Source organism: Dendrobates tinctorius, unplaced genomic scaffold (assembly GCF_039654945.1).
Source record: "Dendrobates tinctorius isolate UK_male_01 unplaced genomic scaffold, ASM3965494v1 ptg000064l, whole genome shotgun sequence".
NCBI lineage: Eukaryota > Metazoa > Chordata > Amphibia > Anura > Dendrobatidae > Dendrobates > Dendrobates tinctorius.
Genome location: NW_027361732.1, coordinates 20,940,934 through 20,964,933, shown reverse-complemented (window position 1 = coordinate 20,964,933; position 24,000 = coordinate 20,940,934).

Below are 24,000 nucleotides of genomic sequence, written 5' to 3'. Positions count from 1 at the left end.
CCGATGCAGGACCACGCGTACACTTCTCCGATGAGAGGATAAATCGGGTGAGAAGATGAGAATATCGTCTAAGTATACCACCACGCAGGAATACAGTAGATCCCGAATCACCTCGTTAACAAATTCCTGAAACACAGCCGGAGCATTGCAGAGACCAAACGGCATGACCAAATATTCATAGTGACCATCACGGGTATTGAAGGCAGTCTTCCACTCGTCCCCTGCGCGGATTCGGATTAAATTGTAAGCGCCCCGCAGATCCAACTTCGTGAAGATCTGGGCTCCCCTCAGCCGATCAAAGAGTTCAGGGATAAGTGGAAGCGGATACCGATTTTTAACGGTGATGTTGTTCAGGCCCCGGTAGTCAATACATGGACGAAGTGATCTGTCTTTCTTCCAACAAAGAAAAACCCCGCACCTGCAGGGGACGAGGATTTCCGGATGAAACTCTTGGCCAAGTTTTCCTGGATATATTCTGTCATGGCCGTGGTCTTTGCTGGGGATAGAGGATACATTCTCCCTCTGGGAGGGGTGGCTCTGGGGATCAGGTCGATAGGACAGTCATAGGCCCGATGCGGTGGTAGGGAGTCCGCTTCCTTTTTGCTGAAATCAGTGTACGCGTGATACGACGCAGGAAGGCCCGGGAGACCGACTGGCCTAGGCAAAGAACGAGGATGGACGATGGCCCGCAGACAGCGTTCATGGCAAGAGTCACCCCAATGTAGGATCTCCCCTGAGCGCCAGTCGATAACTGGCTCGTGCAGCCTGAGCCAGGGTAATCCAAGGAGAACTGCATGGGATAATCGAGGCAGGACGTAAAAAGATATTTTCTCGAGATGGAGCGCTCCAATTTGTAGGTCCACTTCGGCAGTCACCATGGTGAAGAGTTCAGGCAGTGGTTTACCATTGACGGAGGAGATAGCACGCGGGTTTTTTTAGGCTGAGCACTGGGATTTGAAGTTTATCAACCTCTTCATGACGAATGAAATTACCAGCGCACCCGAGTCCACATACGCCTCCACAGATCTACGCTCCCGACCTGCAATAATTAAGGCTGAAAGGGTAAGGGGCAGAGAGGAATTATATATATATATATATATATATATATATATATATATATATATATATATATTACTGCCATTTCTTTGGCAGCCTTTTGTATATATAAAAATACATTTAATTCTTTGTGTTGAGACCCTTATGTATTTGCACCTATTTGCCAATTTTTTTATAAAGGCATTTTTATTTTAATCGTCCTCCTTCCTGTCTTCTCATTATCGTTTTAACATGCAATTTAATAATAATTTTATTTTTTATTTTTATTGTTTTTCATTTTATATATTTTTCATTTTTTCTATATTTATATATTTTTTATTTTTACTTTTATTTTTCATTTTTATTTTTTATTTTTCACTTTTATTTTTATAATATGTAATTTTATTTTTTATTTTATCTCCCATGTATTTTAATCTTAGTCATGTCATGTCGGACGCTGTTCACACCACAGCATCCGGCAGGCAGAGGTAGTTCCACCTCCAGCCACTATAGCCTCAGTGGCGCCGGTTTGATCTTCAGGCTCTCGGGGGTTAATCCTGCTGGAGACCAGGTTGGAAGGTTAGTCACGCCCACGGTCTTTAAATAGTCATACTGGCATATGGGCGTCGCCGATTATAGCTTGTGTTTCATACCAAGTGGTTCCGGTCTGGAGTGGAGGTGTTCAAGAGAGAGAGATTCATATCTGGTGTCGTATGATCCGTCGTTATCCTTTCTCCTTCCCATATTTGTGTTTAGTTGTGCCCTGTTCACATTACTGTTTATTCCTGTGTGTGTGCGGCGCAGTGCAGTTTAAGTTCTCCCTGTCTGTCATTATTTGTGTGGGAGCTTTGGTGGTGTGACTCCTCACTGGGTGGAGGGTGGAGGGTTAAGTGCAGGGCTGAGCAGGAGATAAGGAAAGGTTCAGGCATTTGCACCTTCAGCAAAAACCCTGGGTTGAGGGTCAGACAGGGTTTCCCCTAGTAAAAGGGACACCACAGGGGCCCCGGGTATTTCAGCCTTAGTTGAACTAAGCCCCCGTGACATTATAATCGGCCCACATTTTTTCAGGAGTCCATGGATCCATTAGATTCCATAACCCGCCAGTTGGCGGTGCTGTCCATACAGGTCTCCGAGTTGAAAGGGGCAGTTCAGCAGCAGGGCCTGGTAGTAGCAAAGGTGCAAACGGCATCTGCAGGTATCGGTGCAGAGCCGAAGTTTCCGCTGCCAGAACGATTTTCAGGCGATCGCAGCAAATTTGTCGTATTTCGGGAGGCCTGCAAATTATACTTCCGCATGCGGCCAATATCCTCAGGTAATGAGGCCCAGCGAGTAGGGCTGGTGTTGTCATTACTGAGTGGTGACCCCCAAGCATGGGCATTTTCCTTACCAGCTGACTCTGCTACATTTCATTCGGTCGATAATGTTTTTTCTGCCCTCGGGCTCATTTACGATGACCCTGACCAACTGGCTCTAGCGGAATCTAAAATCCGCGCCCTCCGCCAGGGGGAGCGCTTGGCAGAAGACTATTGTTCGGAATTTCGCCGCTGGGCTGTAGACACACAGTGGAATGACCCAGCACTGCGGAGCCAGTTTATTCATGGGGTATCAGGGAGGGTGAAACAAGCCCTCCTGATGTATGAGACTCCGGCATCATTGGAGTCTGCCATGAGTTTGGTGATACGTATTGATCGCCGTTTTCGTCAGGGGGCACAGGAGACGCTACCTCTGGGGGAAAACAGAGGTGCAGGTGTGGTTGAAGTAGATGAGTCCCCTGAACCTATGCAGATTGCTGGCGTGGCACAGGTTCAGCCTCGCGCTCCGGGATTCCGGAAACCCGGAGCATGTTTCTACTGTGGTAAAGGAGGTCATTATGTTAACGTTTGCCCTGTACTACCTAAGAGGGTCACACCGGCGGAAAACTGTTAAGCTCAGAGGGTATGGAGGAGACCCAACTGAGCGTATGCATATCCTCCATGATGGTATCTCAATGTATGCTCCCTGCCAAGGTTATTATCGCCGGCAGAGAGCTACCTATATCAGTGTTTGTGGATAGCGGTTCCGCCACCAATCTCATAGATGAGGAGTTTGCACACACCGCCGGGTTTAAGGTCAAAAAACTTCCTCACCCCATACAGGTGGTGACCATTAATGCTGTTCCCCTCCCTCAAGGGGAGATTACTGAGTTTGTGGCAGAGGTGAAACTCCACATTGGGGTCCTACATTCTGAGTCGGTTACATGTAGGGTCCTCCGTAATCTCCCAGCTCAAATGGTCCTGGGTTTTCCATGGCTGTCCAGGCACAACCCGGTAATTGACTGGAAAACTCAGGACATAGTACAATGGAGTGGTTTCTGCCAAGACAATTGCTTGGCCACATGTGTGTCCGCCGTGACGCCCAGCCTGCCGGAGGCTTTGCAGGATTTCGCGGATGTTTTCTCTGAGAAGGGTTGCTCAGAACTGCCTCCACATAGAGCCTATGACTGTGCTATTAGGTTAAAACCCGGGGCCAAATTACCTAAGGCCAGGATGTTTAATATTTCTGGTCCTGAGAGACAAGCTCTGAAAGACTACATCGCGGAGAGTCTGAGCAAAGGTCACATCCGGCCTTCGTCCTCGCCTGTAGCCGCGGGGTTTTTCTTCATTAAGAAGAAAGATGGGGGGTTACGCCCGTGTCTGGATTTCCGAGAGTTAAACCAGATTACGATCCGTGATCCCTACCCAATGCCGTTGATCCCGGATTTGTTCAGCCAGGTAGGGGGGGCGAAATGGTTTTCCAAGCTGGACCTCAGGGGGGCGTATAACCTCATAAGGGTCCGTCAGGGGGATGAGTGGAAGACGGCGTTTAACACTCCTGAGGGTCATTTTGAGAGTCTGGTTATGCCGTTTGGGTTGACCACCGCGCCTGCCGTTTTCCAACATTTTATTAATGATGTATTTGCTCATGTCCTGGGGAGATTTGTGATTGTATACCTGGATGATATCCTCATTTATTCTAGCGATCGGGACACTCATTTGGAGCATGTTAGGCAGGTGTTACAGTTGCTCCGGGAGAACCAGCTCTATGCTAAGCTGGAAAAATGTTTATTTTTTGTCCAGGAGTTGCCCTTTTTGGGATATATTGTGTCCGCAGCCGGTTTTAAAATGGACACCGCTAAGGTGCAAGCGGTGTTGCAATGGGAGAGGCCGGAGAGTCTGAAAGCACTCCAGCGGTTCCTTGGGTTTGCGAATTATTATAGGAAATTTATAAAACACTTTTCGACTGTCGCCAAACTGCTCACGGACATGACAAAAAAGGGTGCCGATCTGGCGAACTGGCCTGAGGTGGCTATACGTGCATTTGAGCGTCTGAAGAATAGTTTTGCTTCAGCCCCCATTCTGGTGCAACCAGACGTGTCTAAACCTTTTGTGGTAGAGGTTGATGCGTCGGAGGTGGGAGTGGGGGCAGTACTGTCTCAAGGCTCGTCCTTGAGCGAGATGCATCCATGCGCCTACTTCTCCAAGAAGCTGTCGCCGGCCGAACGGAATTATGATATCGGCAACAGGGAGTTGTTGGCCATCAAACTGGCTTTTGAGGAATGGCGACACTTCTTGGAGGGGGCGGCTCACCAGGTCACAGTTATCACCGACCATAAGAATCTGCTCTATCTGGAGTCGGCCAAGCGTCTGTCTCCTAGGCAGGCTCGCTGGGCATTGTTTTTTACTCGTTTCAATTTTCTTGTGACGTACCATCCCGGGGCTAAAAACACCAAGGCGGATGCTTTGTCTAGGTGTTTTCCGGGGGGAGAACCGCGGGAAGAGCCGGTACCCATCCTCCAGAAAGGGGTAGTGGTCTCGGCTCTCACGACTGAGGTAGAGGCGGAGATTGCCGAGGCCCAAGAGGAGGTACCACCAGGACTTCCCACCAACAAATCATTTGTACCCCTGCATCTTCGGCCTAAGGTGTTGAAGGAACACCACGATTCGGTACTGGCTGGTCACCCAGGGGTGAAGGGCACCTTAGAGCTGGTATCGCGTCGTTTCTGGTGGCCCAAGATCCGGCAGGACGTGGTCTCGTACGTGGCAGCTTGCATCACGTGCGCTAGGGCTAAGTCACCCCGAACCCGTCCTGCTGGCACGCTACAGCCTCTGGGGGTACCCAATAGGCCATGGACAGAAATCTCCATGGATTTTATCACTGACTTGCCAGCCTCGGCAGGGAACACGGTCATCCTGGTGGTGGTTGACCGTTTTTCAAAGATGGCGCATTTTGTGGCGTTGTCCTCTTTGCCCAATGCTAAGACGTTGGCTCAGGTATTTGTGAAGGAGGTGGTCAGACTCCACGGAGTACCGTCTGACATAGTATCTGATAGGGGTATGCAATTTGTGGCGAGGTTTTGGAAAGCTTTTTGCTCAAGGTTGGGGATCAAGTTGTCACATTCATCGGCGTTTCATCCACAGTCTAATGGACAAACTGAGCGCATGAACCAAAATCTAGAACAGTATTTACGATGCTTTGTGTCCGACAACCAGGAGGAGTGGTCTACTTTCCTTCCTCTGGCCGAATTCGCATTAAATAATCACCGCCAAGAGTCATCAGGAGAGTCTCCATTCTTTTGTGTGTACGGTCAACATCCTCAGTTTTGTACCTTACGTCAGGGTGACTCCGGGGGTGTCCCGGAGGAGGATCAGCTAGGAGCCCAATTGTCATCAGTCTGGAGGCGGGTGAAACAGCGTTTGTTGAGCATGAGTGCCAGGTACAAACGGGTGGCTGACAGTAGACGCGTGCCAGGTCCGGACCTGTGTGTGGGTGAATGGGTGTGGTTAGCTACGAAGAATATAAAACTCAAAATCCCATCTTTAAAACTGGGTCCAAGGTTTATTGGGCCTTTTAGGATTTCTGCCATCATTATCCCAGTGGCTTATCGGTTGGAACTTCCTGCGGTGTACAGAATACATAACGTTTTTCACAGGGCTTTATTGAAAAAGGTGGTAGGCTTGGTGGACACGACGCCGATGCCACCTCCAGTCATGGTGGATGGCGAGTTAGAGTTCGAGGTCGCCAAGGTAGTGGACTCTCGAGTAGTGCGCCGTACTCTTCAGTATTTGGTGCACTGGCGGGGGTATGGTCCAGAGGAGAGGTCTTGGGTTCCAGCCTCAGACATACATGCGGATCGGCTGGTCAGTTCTTTTCACCGTCGTCATCCAGACAAGCCGGGTCCTATGAGTCTTGAGGGCCCTGGGGTCCCTCGTAGAAGACGGGGTACTGTCATGTCGGACGCTGTTCACACCACAGCATCCGGCAGGCAGAGGTAGTTCCACCTCCAGCCACTATAGCCTCAGTGGCGCCGGTTTGATCTTCAGGCTCTCGGGGGTTAATCCTGCTGGAGACCAGGTTGGAAGGTTAGTCACGCCCACGGTCTTTAAATAGTCATACTGGCATATGGGCGTCGCCGATTATAGCTTGTGTTTCATACCAAGTGGTTCCGGTCTGGAGTGGAGGTGTTCAAGAGAGAGAGATTCATATCTGGTGTCGTATGATCCGTCGTTATCCTTTCTCCTTCCCATATTTGTGTTTAGTTGTGCCCTGTTCACATTACTGTTTATTCCTGTGTGTGTGCGGCGCAGTGCAGTTTAAGTTCTCCCTGTCTGTCATTATTTGTGTGGGAGCTTTGGTGGTGTGACTCCTCACTGGGTGGAGGGTGGAGGGTTAAGTGCAGGGCTGAGCAGGAGATAAGGAAAGGTCGGAGGCTCAGGCATTTGCACCTTCAGCAAAAACCCTGGGTTGAGGGTCAGACAGGGTTTCCCCTAGTAAAAGGGACACCACAGGGGCCCCGGGTATTTCAGCCTTAGTTGAACTAAGCCCCCGTGACAAGTCATGGTGGTATTTTTAGGATCTTATCTCAAATGGTTTGCCATTCAATTGTTTCCAAAGATTAAACCCTTTATTATTATTTTTTTAATAAATAGGGGTATTATATTTATTTACAGCTTTAACCAATTAATTTCCATAAATATATATTTCTTCGTTTATGTCCTTTGTTTGGTTGTATCCATGGGAAGCTAGAAGCATCCCATACATGATTGACTCTGCTATATGTAGCAGAAATACAGTATTGCTATGAGAGCCGACCACCGCGTGGTGCTCATAGCAATGCGGCATCAACAACCATAGAGGTCTCCATGAGACCTCTGGTTGTTATGCCAATGCATCGCTGACCCCCAATATTGTGACGGGGGTCAGCGATATGCACATTTCAGGCAACACGGCCAGAAGCACTGGTTAAATGCCACTGTCAGCAATTGACAGCGGCGTTTAACTAGTTAATAGGCGCAGGTGGATCTCGATTCCAACTGTGCCTATTGCGGGCACATGTCAGCTGTTCAAAACAGCTGACATGTCCCGACTTTGATGCGGGCTCACTGCTGGAGCCTTCCTCAAAGCGGGGGAGACGTCCAATGATGGGCTATGCCCGTCATTGGACGTTAACGGGTTAAATACAATTATGTAATAGTAATTAGAATAGTAATAAAAACAATTATTATTATTGCTATTATTATTTATTTTTTAATTTGTTTGAGAATATGAGCTTAGATTTGCATCGGTCAATAATTGACAAAACAACTAAAATAGTTGATAAATACTTATCTGATCTCTGATAACAAACATATTTGGCAATAGATGGCTTACACTAAACTGTGCATCAGTAATCATTTATCTGTAAAATGGAAGTTTGTTCTAAAATATATTTTCTAGAATGGCAATTATTCTACATTTTAAAAAGTTAGTACCCAAAGCTGTATATTATTATAGTGTTAAACCTTTGATACCTGAAAACTTTTCTGCTTGCAATACGTATGATTGTTCTATATTTATTTCTGTTTCCAGGGTACACTGTGAAATATACCTCAAAATGACTATTGCAAACTTTTTTTTTGTAAAATATATAATTCACACGCAAAAGAGTGTCTAATGATAGAAAATACAAAATCTATGCTTTTATAAAAAGTTGTTTTTCAAATCAACCATCTGTTCAATGATGGAATTGTTCTGAGAAGTTATCCCAGTTGGAACATTTAGAAAATGAAAACATTGTTTTAGAAGCCAGGGAACTTGTATGTGAAAAATGTTGAGGTGACAGATGCCTGTAAATTCCTGCTGAGGTACAATAATATCATACATCAGACATGGATTAACGGAAATAGTCAAGTGAAATTTTTAATCACATTTTTGTAACAAAAAGCTTCAAAATTTTAGAGAAATCAGGTTTATTTTATTAACAAAGAACAGAGTCTAATATACAACAATGTCAATAGTATAAACCATATATGGACCCTAGCCAGTCATTTTTCTTCTGTTTTATTTTATTTTATAATCAGTTTTGTACACACATTTCTAGATTTACTTATGAATTTTTCAACTATAGCTATACTTGCATTAGTTTAACTGGGGGATACAGGTCAGTCATCAACTCTGGCAGTGAATGTATTAAGTCAAATCATAACAGCGGTTATATGATTGCTATTATGTGGTTTACATATTTGAGAGTAGGTGACAATTAGTATCTATTTTTGCTTTTCTCAATGCTTTAATGTTCCATTGGGAGAAAAAGGAAGAGAAACTAGTTGGCACACAATGACTGGTAAAGCCAAGTAAGAACAGAATCCTAATAAATCTTTTGTGTGTATGATGTGAAAAGCATACAAATTGCTAGGAATGTGCATGCTAGAAGTTACGCAGTTGGTTCCTTGCCTGAAAAATCCCTTGGACTGTACCATATAGTACTATAGATATAACTATATTCCAAATTTGAACATGCTATGATTTGAAAATCATTTCTCCAAAAAATGTCCAAACAAACAAAAAAGAGATGGCACTTCAAATAAATATGTAACCCAGACACAGACTTACATAAGGACGAGAACCACACAAAAAATAAAATTTCAAATTTTATCATAATACAGTACATGAATAAGAACAATAAAAAAGCACAAAAGCCAGTACAACAAAGTGTCCATTTAAGGGGCTCCCAGCTAGATCCCCATATATATATATATATATATATATATATATATATATCTCCCTTTACATATCCTGAATGATTTTTGACAACTGTAAGGTCTTTAGTAAATAAAGGGAATAGCTATTAATACAACGTAAATAAATAAATTTTATTTGTGCTGTAAGAATAGCTATTCCCTTTATTTACTAATGTCCTTACAGTTGTCAAAAATCATTTAGGATATGTAAAGGGATATGTATATAAGGGGATCTAGCTGGCTCCCCCCTCATTGGACACTTTGTTGTACTGGCTTTTGTGCTTTTTTATTGTTCTTATTCATGTACTGTATTATGATAACATTTGGAATTTTATTTTTTGTATGATTCTCGCCAGCAGCTAGTCCTTATGTAAGTCCGTGTATGGGTTATATGATTTGAAAATTGTAACGTTTGTACATTTGAGGCATGAACAAACTAATTTTGAAGGCTTGACAATTCCTTGAATTCACAATTAGAAAAGTTCATAATATTATTATTTTATAGCAAAAATTACCATGATTTTTTTCACATTGTATTTTACAATTAAATGCAATTGTTTATATGAAAGCTAAACTAAGACTAAAGAGTTAAAACATATTTTAAATTTAAGTAACTTTTTATAATAAGTTGCCATGTAGGTACTTATGGAATAACACTATTCCTGTTAATTATTTAACCCCTTTCTGACATCAGACGTACTATCCCGTCCATGGGACCCGGGCCCCTATGCCCATGGACGGAATAGTACGTCTAGCGCGATCAGCGGCACCCACGTGTTGAGCGCCGCTGATCGCAGCCGGGTGTCAGCTCATTATCACAGCTGACACCCGGCACTATGTGTCAGGGGCGGTCACGGACCACCCCCAACACATTAACCCCTTGCACACCGGTGTACCGGGGGTTAAAGGGAAGCATCAGCAGGGAGGGGCTCCCTCCATACTTCCCTGAGCCCCGCACAGCATCGCAATGTGCAGCTCCGCTGTGGGGGGCTCTTTCCCTGCAGGCTCCCGGATCCAAAATGGCGATGGGGACCTTCGGGGGCCTGCAGAGAGCTGGCTTCCTCAGTACCTGCAAAGCGCAGATATGAGGAAGCCTTCTGCACTGCCTGTGACAGATTTCTGATCTGTCACAGTGATCTGTGATGTGACAGATCAGCGATCTGTCACAGGACAGTGATATCCCCCCTGGGACAACCTAATAAAGTAAAAAAAAAGGGTGTAAAAATAATTTTAAAATAATCGTTAAATTAAAAAAAAAATATTCCCTAATAAATTCATTTTTTGGAAATAAAAAAAACAATAAAAGTACACATATTTGGTATCACCGCGTCCGTAACAACCTGCCCTATAAAACTGTCCCATTAGTTAACCTCTTTAGCGAACCCCTTAAAAAATACAAATAAAAAACAAAGCAAAAAATATTGATTTATTTTCATACCGCCGAACAAAAAGTGCAATAACGTGCGATCAAAAAGACGCATATAAATATCCATGGTACCGCTTAAAACGTCATCTTGTCCTTCAAAAAATGAGGTGCCAAACAGCATCATCAGAGAAAAATTTAAAAAGTTATAGCTCGCAGAATAAAACGATGCAAAAATAATTATTTTTTATATAAAATTGTTTTTATTGCATAAAAGCGCCAAAACATAAAAAAAGACATAAAAGAAGTATCGCCGTAACCGTACTGACCCGAAGAATAAAACCGCTTTATCAATTTTACTGCACGCGGAACGGTGTAAACGCACCCCCCAAAAAGAAATTCATGAAACGCTGGTTTTTGTTCATTCTGCGTCCCAAAAATCGGAATAAAAAGCGATCAAAAAAGTCACGCGCTCGAACATGATACCAATAAAAATGTCAACTCGTCCCCCAAAAAATAAGACCTCACATGACTCAGTGGGTCAAAATACAGAAAAATAATAGCTCTCAATATGTGGTGATTCAAAAACTATTTTTACAATAAAAAGCGTCTTTTAGCATGTGACAGCTGCCAAAAATAAAACCCGCTATAAATAGTAAATCAAACCCCCCGTTATCACCCCCTTAGTTAGGGAAAAATAATAAAATTTAAAAAGTGTATTTATTTCCATTTTCCCGTTAGGGCTAGGGCTAGGGTTAGGGCTAGGGCTAAGGTTGGGGCTAGGGTTAGGGCTGAGATTAGGGTTAGGGGTGTGTTGAGGTTAGGGTTGGAGTTAGAATTGGGGGGTTTCCACTGTTTGGACAAATCAGGTGCTCTCCAAATGCAACATGGCGTCTGATCTCAATTCCAGCCAATTCTGCGTTGAAAAAGTCAAATGGTGCTCCTTCCCTTCCAAGCTCTGCCATGCGCCCAAACAGTATTTTACCCCCCCATATGGGGTATCAGTCTACTCAGGACAAATTGCAAAACAACTTTTGGGGTCCTATTTCTCCTGTTTCCCTTAGGAAAATAAAAAAACTGGGGGAAAAAATATCATTTTTGTGGGAAAAAAATATGATTTTTTTATTTTCACACCCTCGAGCGTTATAAACTTCTGTGAACCCTTGGGGGTTCAAAGTGCTCACCACACATCTAGATAAGTTCCGTGGGGGGTCTATTTTCCAAAATGGGGTCACTTGTGGGGAGTTTCCACTGTTTAGGTACATTAGAGGCTCTCCAAAAGCAACATGACACCGGCAGACCATTCCATCAAAGTCTGCATTCCAAAACGTCACTACTTCCCTTCCGAGCCCCGACGTGGGCCCGTACAGTAGTTTTCTCCCACATATGGGGTATCAGGGTACTCAGGACAAATTGGACAACAACTTTTGGTGTCCATTTTCTCCTGTTACCCTTGGGAAAATAAAAAAACTGGGGACTAATTGATCATGTTTGTGGAAAAAATACGATTTTTTTATTTTCATGCCCGGGCATTATAAACTTCTGTGAAGCCCTTGGGGTTCAAAGTGCTCACCACACATCTACAGTCATGGCTAAAAGTTTAGAGAATGACACAAATATTAATTTTTACAAAGTCTACTGCTTCATTTTTTCTAATGGCAATTTGCATATACTCCAGAATGTTATAAAGAGTGATCAGCTTAACAGCAATTACTTGCAAAGTCAATATTTGCCTACAAAATTAACTTTATCCCCCAAAACACATTTCAACATCATTGCAGCCCTGCCTTAAAAGGACCAGCTAACATTGTTTCAGTGATTGCTCCATTAGCACAGGTGTGGGTATTGATGAGGACAGGGCTGGAGATCAATATGTCATGATTAAGTAAGAATGACACCACTGGACACTTTAAAAGGAGGCTGGTGCTTGGCATCATTGTTTCTCTTCTGTTAACCATGGTTATCTCTAAAGAAACACGTGCAGTCATCATTGCACTGCACAAAAATGGCCTAACAGGGAAGAGTATCGCAGCTAGAAAGATTGCACCTCAGTCAACAATCTATCGCATCATCAAGAACTTCAAGGAGAGAGGTTCCCTTGTTGCCAAAAAGGCTCCAGTGCGCCCAAGAATGACCAGCAAGCGCCAGGACCGTCTCTTAAAAGTGTTTCAGCTGCAGGATCGGGCTACCAGCAGTGCAGAGCTTGCTCAGGAATGGCAGCAGGCAGGTGTGAGTGCATCTGCACGCACTGTCAGGCGGAGACTCTTGGAGCAAGGCCTGGTCTCAAGGAGGGCAGCAAAGAAGCCACTTCTCTCCAGAAGAAACATCATAGACAGACTGATATTCTGCAAGAGGTACAGGGAGTGGACTGCTGAGGACTGGGGTAAAGTCATTTTCTCTGATGATTCCCCTTTTCGATTGTTTGGGACATCTGGAAAACGGCTTATTCGGAGAAGACCAGGTGAGCGCTACCACCAGTCTTGTCTCATGCCAACTGTCAAGCATCCTGAAACCACTCATGTGTGGGGATGCTTCTCAGCCAAGGGAATGGGCTCTCTCTTAGTCTTGCCTAAAAACACAGCCATGAATAAAGAATGGTACCAGAATGTCCTCCAAGAGCAACTTCTCCCAACCGTCCAAGAGCAGTTTGGCGATCAACAATGCCTTTTTCAACATGATGGTGCACCTTGCCATAAAGCAAAGGTGATAACTAAATGGCTCAGGGAACAAAACATAGAGATTTTGGGACCATGGCCTGGAAACTCCCCAGATCTTAATCCCATTGAGAACTTGTGGTCAATCATCAAGAGACGGCTGGACAAACAAAAACCTTCAAATTCAGACAAAATAAAAGCATTGATTTTGCAAGAATGGACTGCTATCAGTCAGGATTTGATCCAGAAGTTGATTGAGAGCATGCCAGGGAGAATTGCTGAGGTCCTGAAGAAGAAGGGTCAACACTGCAAATATTGACTTGCTGCATTAACTCATTCTAACTGTCAATATAACCTTTTGTTATTCATAATATGATTGCAATTATATTTCTGTATGTGATAAAAACATCTGACAAACACGCATAAAAACCAGAGGGCAGCAGATCATGTGAAAATATAATATTTGTGTCATTCTCTAAACTTTTGGCCATGACTGTAGATAAGTTCCTTAGTGGGTCTAGTTTCCAAAATGGTGTCATTTGTGGGGGGTTTCCACTGTTTTGGTACATCAGGGGCTTTCCAAACGTGACATGGTGTCCGATCTCAATTCCAGTCAAAAAAGTCAAATGGAGCTGCTTCCCTTCCAAGCTCTGCCATGCGCCCAAATAGTCATTTACACCCACATACACATATGGGGTATCAGCGTACTCAGGACAAATTGCACATTAACTTTTAGGGTCCTGTTACCCTTGGGAAAATAAAAATTGTGGATGAAAACATCATTTTTGTGGAAAAAATATGATTTTTTAATTGTACCGCTGTACGTTATAAACTTCTGTGAAACCCTTGTGGGTTCAAAGTTCTCACCACTTATCTAGATAAGTTCCTTGGGGGGTCTAGTATCCAAAATGGGGTCACTTGTGGGGGGTTTCCACTGTTTAGGTACATCAGGGGCTCTCCAAATGTGACATGGCGTCCGATCAGAATTCCAGCCAATTTTGCATTGAAAAATATCAGGTATCAGCATAATCAGGACAAATTGCACAATAATTTTTCCAGTCCAATTTCTCCTTTTACCCTTGGTAAAATAAAAAAAATTGAACCTGAATTATTTTTTTTGTGAAAAAAAGTTAAATGTTCATTTTTTTTTAAATATTCCAAAAAATTCCTGTGAAGCACCTGAAGGGTTATTAAACTTCTTGAATATGGTTTTGAGCACCTTGAGGGGTGCAGTTTTTAGAATGGTGTCACTTTTGGGTATTTTCTATCGCATAGACACCTCAAAATGGCTTCAAATGTGATGTGGTCCGTAAAAATAAAATGGTGATGTAAAAATGAGAAATCGCTGGTCAACTTTTAACCCTTATAACTTCCTAACAAAAAAAATTTTGGCTCCAAAATTGTGCTGATGTAAAGTAAACATGTGGGAAATGTTACTTATTAAGTTTTTTGTGTGCCGTATCGCTGTGATTTAAGGGCATAAAAATTCAAAGTTGGAAAATTGCGAAATTTTTGCCAAATTTCCATTTTTTTCACAAATAAACATAAGTTATATGAATAAAATTTTACCACTAACATGAAGTACAATATGTCACAAGAAAACAAAGTCAGAATCACCAGGATCCATGGAAGCATTTCAGAGTTATTACCTCATAAAGAGACAGTGGTCAGAATTGTAAAAATTGGCCCGTCATGAACGTGCAAACCACCCTTGGGGGTGAAGGGGTTAACTTGCATTCTACCTTTTATACCAGTTTTCCCTCTGCAGGCCCTAGCACTTGAACCCTCAGTAGTGTCTTGTGTGTTTTGCCTCTTTCTCCAGCTTCTCCCATCATAGACTTCTATAGGCAGCAGGTGAAATTTGAAAGAAATAAAGACTAAGGCTGGAGTCACACACAGCCATTAAAAATTTGGACCGATTTTAACGGTATGAAATCGCACAAAGATTTCTTGTCCAGGGATCCGTCTGTCATCAGAATTTCCGGCGATGAACCGATTTTATTCGCATCTAAGCATCAAATTGACATCCAATGCCAATGCCTGATGCTCTTTCTTGTTGACCTGGAGAAGCCTTGCGATTTAATCGCAAGTCACATGTTTGGTGCGTTTTCAATGCGATTTTTAATCGCATCCATAGACTTGCATTGGCAAATCCGATCTGAAAATCAGTGACAATCGCAGCATGCTGCGATTGTCTTGGTCCGAAGAACAGATCTGATAAAAAAATGCATGATGGGAGCAGCAACATAGAATAACATTGGGAAGAATGCAATGCGATTTTTTTATCGCATTGCATTCGTCCGATTTAATCGCTAGTGTGACTCCGGCCTAATAGTGGAGAAAGAGATATTTTTATATTATAATATATTTTACAAAGGGTTTTTTTTATCACAGGTGGATATTGTGGTTATGTTATTCAGCTATTATCTGCTTTTAACATCTGTGGATTGAGATAATAATGATAATTTTATTTCTTCAGCCACACTTTACAATTCAGAGGAGACATGTACAAACAAAATCAGACATTACAGAATTACACATACTTCAACACATCCCAAGAGAAATGAGAGCCCTGCTTGTAACCAAACTATGATGAAATATGGGAGACACAAAAGGTAAATGTTATAAAGTACTTGTAGTGTATGGTCCAACCATACATCAATCTAATAAATAGGGTATTACAATAATGCAGTATTAATCAGTCACCAGACAGTAATTGTACAAGTACAGATATAGAGTGCTAATAAGTGCATTGAGGGTATGGAAACAGATTATGCAAATTACCAAATTCAGAGAAAAATTTAATCTGCAAAAAAGGGGAAATGTAGATTAGTGAGTTGAGGTAATAGGTCACTCTAAAGAAATGAGTTTTTAGGGCATGCTTAAAACTGTGGATACTGGGAATTACAGTAATCAAATTAGCCTCAGTAGTGCTTTCCAGAGAATTGGCACAGTTCGCAAGAAGTCTTGGAAACAAAAGTGGGAAGATAGGATCATTGCGGATTTGAGAATGTTAGTCTTAGGTCATTAGAGAAATGGAGGACACAGGTAGGGTGGTAGACTGAGATGAGGGAGAAGATGTAGAGTAATTGTGGCTAGCTCTGTGGGTGAGAGTGATAAGTCTAAATTGGACTTTGCATGGGATGGGCAACCTGTGCAATGACTTGCACAGGCTGGAGGCATTGGTCTAGTGCTTGGACAGAAATCTGATCATGGTTGCCACATTTACAGAGGCATGTAAAAGTTTGGCCACCCCTGATCAAAATTACTGCTATTATGAACAGTTAAGCAATGTGAAGATGAATTGATCTCTAAAAGGCCAAATTTAAAGATGACACATTCCCATTGTAGTTTAAGCAAAATATATTGTAATGTTTTACATTTTAAAAAGTATATATATATATATATATATATATATGTATATATACAGTGGGGAAAAAAAGTATTTAGTCAGTCAGCAATAGTGCAAGTTCCACCACTTAAAAAGATGAGAGGCGTCTGTAATTTACATCATAGGTAGACCTCAACTATGGGAGACAAACTGAGAAAAAAAAATCCAGAAAATCACATTGTCTGTTTTTTTTTCATTTTATTTGCATATTATGGTGGAAAATAAGTATTTGGTCAGAAACAAAATTTCATCTCAATACTTTGTGATATATCCTTTGTTGGCAATGACAGAGGTCAAACGTTTTCTGTAAGTCTTCACAAGGTTGCCACACACTGTTGTTGGTATGTTGGCCCATTCCTCCATGCAGATCTCCTCTAGAGCAGTGATGTTTTTGGCTTTTCGATTGGCAACACGGACTTTCAACTCCTCCAAAGGTTTTCTATAGGGTTGAGATCTGGAGACTGGCTAGGCCACTCCAGGACCTTGAAATGCTTCTTACGAAGCCACTCCTTCGTTGCCATGGCGGTGTGCTTTGGATCATTGTCATGTTGAAAGACCCAGCCACGTTTCATCTTCAATGCCCTTGCTGATGGAAGGAGGTTTGCACTCAAAATCTCACGATACATGGCCCCATTCATTCTTTCATGTACACGGATCAGTCGTCCTGGCCCCTTTGCACAGAAACAGCCCCAAAGCATGATGTTTCCACCACCATGCTTTACAGTAGGTATGGTGTTTGATGGATGCAACTCAGTATTCATTTTCCTCCAAACACGACAAGTTGTGTTTCTACCAAACAGTTCCAGTTTGGTTTCATCAGACCATAGGACATTCTCCCAAAACTCCTCTGGATCATCCAAATGCTCTCTAGCAAACTTCAGACGGGCCCGGACATGTACGGGCTTAAGCAGTGGAACACGTCTGGCACTGCAGGATCTGAGTCCATGGTGGCGTAGTGTGTTACTTATGGTAGGCCTTGTTACATTGGTCCCAGCTCTCTGCAGTTCATTCACTAGGTCCCCCCGCGTGGTTCTGGGATTTTTGCTCACCGTTCTTGTGATCATTCTGACCCCACGGGGTGGGATTTTGCGTGGAGCACCAGATCGAGGGAGATTATCAGTGGTCTTGTATGTCTTCCATTTTCTAATTATTGCTCCCACAGTTGATTTCTTCACTCCAAGCTGGTTGGCTATTGCAGATTCAGTCTTCCCAGCCTGGTGCAGGGCTATAATTTTGTTTCTGGTGTCCTTTGACAGCTCTTTGGTCTTCACCATAGTGGAGTTTGGAGTCAGACTGTTTGAGGGTGTGCACAGGTGTCTTTTTATACTGATAACAAGTTTAAACAGGTGCCATTACTACAGGTAATGAGTGGAGGAAAGAGGAGACTCTTAAAGAAGAAGTTACAGGTCTGTGAGAGCCAGAAATCTTGATTGCTTGTTTCTGACCAAATACTTATTTTCCACCATAATATGCAAATAAAATGAAAAAAAAAACAGACAATGTGATTTTCTGGATTTTTTTTTCTCAGTTTGTCTCCCATAGTTGAGGTCTACCTATGATGTAAATTACAGACGCCTCTCATCTTTTTAAGTGGTGGAACTTGCACTATTGCTGACTGACTAAATACTTTTTTTCCCCACTGTATATATATAAATTTTTTTTTTTAATTTTAAAATTTACAAAAATGGGCCTATGCAAAGGTTTTGGCACCTATAGCGATTTGTGTGCTCAGATAACTATGAGAACTCAACCAACTATATCCTTGTGCAAAAAAGCAGCAGCCATGAGTTCTTCAAACCAGCTGCCTAGCACTCTGAGAATTAATATGATGGAGGCCTACAAAGCAGGGGAATGCTATAAGAAGATAGCAAAGCAAGTTGTTCATTCCTCAGTTCAAAATGCAGTTAAGAAATGGCAGTAAACCGGATAGTGGTGGTCAAGATAAGGTCTGTAAGACCAAGCAAAATTTCGATGAGTAAATTTGTAAGATTGCTAGAGAAGCAAATCAAAACCCCCGCTTAACTACAAAAGACCTTCAGAAAGATTTAGCAGACTGTGGAGTTGTAGAACATTGATCTACTGTTCAGAGTCACCTGCACAAATATGGCCTTCATTGAAGATTAATTAAAAGAAAGCCTCTCCTATGTTCTGAATGTAAAATTCGGATTCTGAAGTATGCAAAGTAAGATTAAAAAGCATAATGCATTTTGTAACCAGTCCTGTGGACCGATGACGTTAAAATAAAGCTCTTGGGCCCCCGTGATCAAAGGTATGTATAGAGTAAAAAGTGCATAGAATTTCAGGAAAAGAACATCTCACTAGAGTTGAGCGAAATGGGTCGGTCAAATTCAAAAGTCGGCGACTTTCGCTGAAGTCGGGTTTCAAGAAACGAAACCCGACCATAGTGTGAGGTTGGCCACAAGGTCGGCGACCCGAGCGCCAAAGTCACGTTTCAAATGATGCTTCCAGTGCCCTTTTTCAGCCAATGACGGAGGACGCACATTGTGGGCAACGAGATGACATAGGCATTGGTCACCACCATCTTTGCGAAGGGCATGCAAGTGATTGGCTGGCTTTCCAGTGGCTATAAAAGGGCGTTCACACGGACCGCCATCTTACTTCTGCCGATCTTAGCATTAGGGAGAAGTTGCTGCTGCTGATTCAAAATAAGGGAGAGCGTTAGGCAGGAAAGAAGAACCAAAAAACTGCTTCTGCTGTTAGCGATTTCCACTGTACAACACAACAGTTTGTGTGCAGTGACAGAAGAGGCTATATTTTTGTGCATCAGCTCTGTTGGTTATTAGGCTGCCTTATAAGGCTCCCTGATAGCTGCATTGCTGTTTGCACACTGCTGTGCAAACTGCTTTTTTAAAAGCAAAAATACTTTTGTTCCTCTTTAATGCACAGTTACCAAGCATTCATTTTTCCACCCTTTTGTGTGCAGCAGTCCTGCTTATTAGGATGCCTGCGTCCATACTTGGACTGAGAGCATCATTGTCAGTGTCCTCAAATCTCTAGTGAGATCCAAATTCTCACCAATCCTATAGACACCCTCCACCTTGTCATACACCATCCAATTTCAGCCTGTTACATTGAGGTGTAATCTCTACTGGGCCTGAGACAATAGTTCAGCGTCCTCAAATCTCTAGTGAGATTCAAATTCTCAACAATACTACATACACCCTCCACCTTGTCATGCACCATCCAATTTCAGCCTGTTACATTGAGGTGTAATCTCTACTGGGCTTGAGACAATAGTTCAGCATTCTCAAATCTCTAGTGAGATTCAAATTCTCACCAATACTATATACACCTTCTACCTTGTTTTACAGTTCCATATAGCTGGTGGTATTTTGGGTACATTTTCACAAAAATGAGGAAGTATGGTGGAAGAGGCCGTGGAAGTGGGCGGGGGTTGCCAGCTGGTCCTGATGGTGGTGGTGTTGGTGGTGCATCTGTTGGTAGTGGCAAAAGCACATTAGCACCTAAGGCAGGAGGTGTTGAGCCTGCGTCATTGTCTGGCTCCACAAGGCCTTGAAGGCTCCCTTTTCTGGGAGTAGGTAAACCGCTTTTAAAGCCGGAGCTTCAGGAACAAGTTTTGGCTTACATTGCTGACACAGCCTCCAGCTCTCTCGCCTCCTCTTCTGAAGTTTTAAAAAATAATAGCACTGAGTCGTCAGTGGAGGCTCCTGGTCAGGAACAACACCTTTCCTTGTGTCCTTCACCCCTACCAAAAGTGAAGGATGCGGTAGGCCACACTAGAGATTACTCCATGGAGCTCTTTTCACATACCATGCCTGGGTTATCAAGTCAAATTGTGAATTCCCCAGTCCAAGTGAGTCTGACATGGAGTGCCATGATGAACAGCCACTGCCAGATTTTTCTGTTGGTACATTCACTCAGATCACTACATTGTCCTCGCAGTGTACTGAGGCAGAATCAGACCCTGATGAAACTCAGGTGCCCCTTCCCGCATACAATACCACCTTACACGGTGACACAGTGGAAGGTGCACATGAAATTGAAGAGGAGGTGATGGATGACCCAGTTGTTGACCCAGATTGGCATCCATTGGGGGAAGAGGGTGCTGCCAATAGCTCAGAAGAGGAGGAGGAGGATCCACAGCAGGCAACAACATCGCAACAGCTGTTATCTGGCAGGACCGTAGCAGTCCAAAAATGGGCTACAAAAACCAAAAGAGTTGCAGGACAGCTTGGCCAGACGGTCAAATTAGCACAGCGTGCAAGGCCTCAAAATGTCATCCATAGTAGGAAGAGTGCAGTGTGGCACTTTTTTGAACAAAATCCTAATGATCAGGCGAAAGTTATCTGTAAGATGTGCGCAAAAGACCTTTAGCCGTGGGAAAAATCTGAGAAATTTGAATACCAGTTGCATGCTTAGACATTTAACCGCCATGCACTTGCAAGCGTGGACGGACTACCAAACCTCACGTACCACATGTGCACCTGCTCCGAATGAAGGTAGTCAGCAATGCTACATCGCTTCCCCCACTGTAAGCCCACCGGTTAGCACACCACCTGCAGCAAATGTCGAGGTGTTGTCGCAAGGGCAAATCAGTCATAGAATCACAATGTTATTGCTATGAAAGACTGAATCTAAGCCATCAGCAACACCACAATACCATCACCATCACCAACCCTCTCTCAGTCCGCCATGTCCATCGCTAGTTCCACCATATGCAGCTCTCAAATCCAGCTCACCCTACCAGAGACTCTGAGTAGGACAAGAAAGTACTCATACTCTCATCTGCGTACACTGGCTTTGAACGCCCACATTGCCAAACTAATCTCGTTAGAGATGATGCCCTATTGGTTGGTTGAAAGTAAAGCTTTCCGCGAGCTCATGGCCTACGCAGTACCATGCTATGACCTACTCAGTCGGCACTTCTTTTCGCGAAAAGCCATCCCAGCCCTCCATGTGCATGTGAAAGACCGCATTGTCCATGCACTCAAGCAATCAGTGAGTGGAAAGGTGCACCTCACAACAGATGCATGGTCCAGTAGGCATGGCCAAGGCCATTACGTGTCCATCACTGCGCACTGGGTTAATGTGGTGGATGCAGGGTCCACAGGGGACAGTGGCGGTGGGACAGTGCTGCCTAGCCCACGGTATAGGAAACAGTTGGCTGTAGGCGTTCGACCCTCCTCCTCCAGAAGCAAAAGCTTGTCCACAGAGCGCAGTCGCACGAGCACTCCATCCGCAGCTGCCAGTGTTACACACGAGGTGTCCCACTATCGGAGAGTTAGTGGTAAGCGTCAGCAGGCTGTGATGAAGATGATGTGTTTGGGTGACAACAGACACACCGCTGAGGTACTGGCCGACTACTTGCAGCGACAAACTGAGTCATGGCTGGGCAGTCTACAACTTGAGACAGGCATGGTAGCTAGTGATAACGGTCGGAATTTTGTGGCAGCCATAGCCCTTTCAAAACTCAGACACATACCTTGCCTGGCTCACACCTTTAACCTGGTGGTGCAGTGCTTCCTCAATAATTATCCAGAGTTAACATCCCTGCTCCATAAGGTGCGAAGACTGTGCTTGCACATCCGCCGGTCGCCCGTACACTCCAGTCGTATGCAGAAGCTGCAGTGATTGCTCCACCTTCCCAAGCACCGCCTAATTATCGACGTTGTAGCAAGGTGGAACTCCACTCGGCACATGGTTCAGAGGCTGTGCAAACAGAGGCAGGATGTAATTCATTTGTGGGAGGATACACGGTCAGGTGGTTTGCGGACAGACATGGAGTTGTCTAGTGTGCAGTGGTCAAAGCTGAAAGACCTCTGTAAAGTCCTTCAGTGTTTTGAGGAATGCACACGGCTGGTAAGCACAGACGACGCCATCATAAGCATGAGCATCCCACTTATGCGTCTGCTCATGCAAACTTTGACGCACATTAAGGAGCAGGCGTCTGCAGCCGAGGAGGAAGAGGAGGAGGGAAGCCTTGATGACAGTCAGCCATTGTATGCTCAGGAAAGTCTTGTGGACGAGGTGGAGGAAGAAGAGGAAGAGGAGGAGGATGTTGGGGATGATTATTTAGGGGAGGGGGATTCTTCTCAGGGGGCAAGACAAAATGTTGGTGTGGCAAGGTCAGGTACAGGGTTTGTGCGTGACTGGAGGGATGTTGATTTGCCAGAAAGTGCACCTCCACCCAGCACTCGCAGTGCATCATTGACACCTGGAACATTGGCCCACATGTCTGATTATGCCTTGTAGATCCTAAAAAGGGACCCCCGCATTGCCAAAATGATGAACGATGATGACTACAGGTTGGCCAGCATCCTGGATCCACACTATAAAGGCAAATTCTAAAACATCATGCCACAGGAGAACCTAGAGCTAATATTGGCTAGCAAACAAGCAACTCTGGTAAACCGTTTGTTTGAGGCATTCCCAGCACACAGCGGCGGTGATGTTTCTCCCACGAGCCATAGGGGGCAACATGGAAGAGGTGTTCATGGTGCACACACCGGAAGTGGCGTTGGACATAGGGGTTTCATGACCATGTTGTGGACTGATTTTTCAAGTACCGCTCACACGACTGGTAATACTGCATCGATTGAAAGTGACAGGAGACAGCAGTTGTCAACTATGGTAACAAACTATTTCTCCTCCCATATTGATGTTCTCCCTCACCGGTCATTCCCCTTTGACTATTGGGCCAGTAAACTTGACACCTGGTCTGAATTGGCACAATATGTCTTACAGGAGCTCGCTTGCCCTGCTGCTAGTGTGTTATCTGAAAGAGTCGTCAGTGCTGCTGGATCAATCCTGACAGAAAAAAGGACCCGTCTGTTGACCCAAAATGTTGATGATCTAACCTTCATTAAAATGAACCATGCATGGGTTTCAAAGGATTTTGTCCCACCCTCGCCGGCTGACACATAGGTTGCCAGAAAAATGGCTAGCTTTTGTCCTCCTCTTCGGCGGACTTCTCCAATTACTCCATTTGCAGCTGCTGAATGTCCAACATCAACATATGCCATTTTTTCCACCTCCCTAACTGGGCTGCCTCCCCCCACAATGCCGGGGTCACCACCTGACGCATGCACCTGTGCGAGTGCCGTTGCTCTGGACAGGTGGGTGGGCCCACTCTTGGGCAACGGCACTGGCACAGGGTCCCTCATAGTACAATCAAATGTCTCTGCTGGTGGGGGTGCACACCCGCCATCAGACACACCGGCGTACTATGAGGGGCCCTGTGCCAGTACCGCCAGCTATGCGTGGGCCCCCCTGCTTGCTCAGGGCACCAGCACTTGCAATACTTACCTCTCCCTGCTCCACCACTGTGTAGTCTGGCCTGTTAAATACTTCACTGGGACTGCCAATACAAATTTGGTGAAATGATGGTTAAGACATAGCTAAGCCCTGTCCTGCTGGGCTCTATCTTCAGAAGATCAATGGCTTCCATTTGTTTTGGACGTCGACTCACAATGAGATGTAGTCGTGGTTTATCATCAGCTTTCACGGTTTTCCGACTCAAAGATGTGTGACATTCCTGCACACATTTTTAAATGTGTCCTC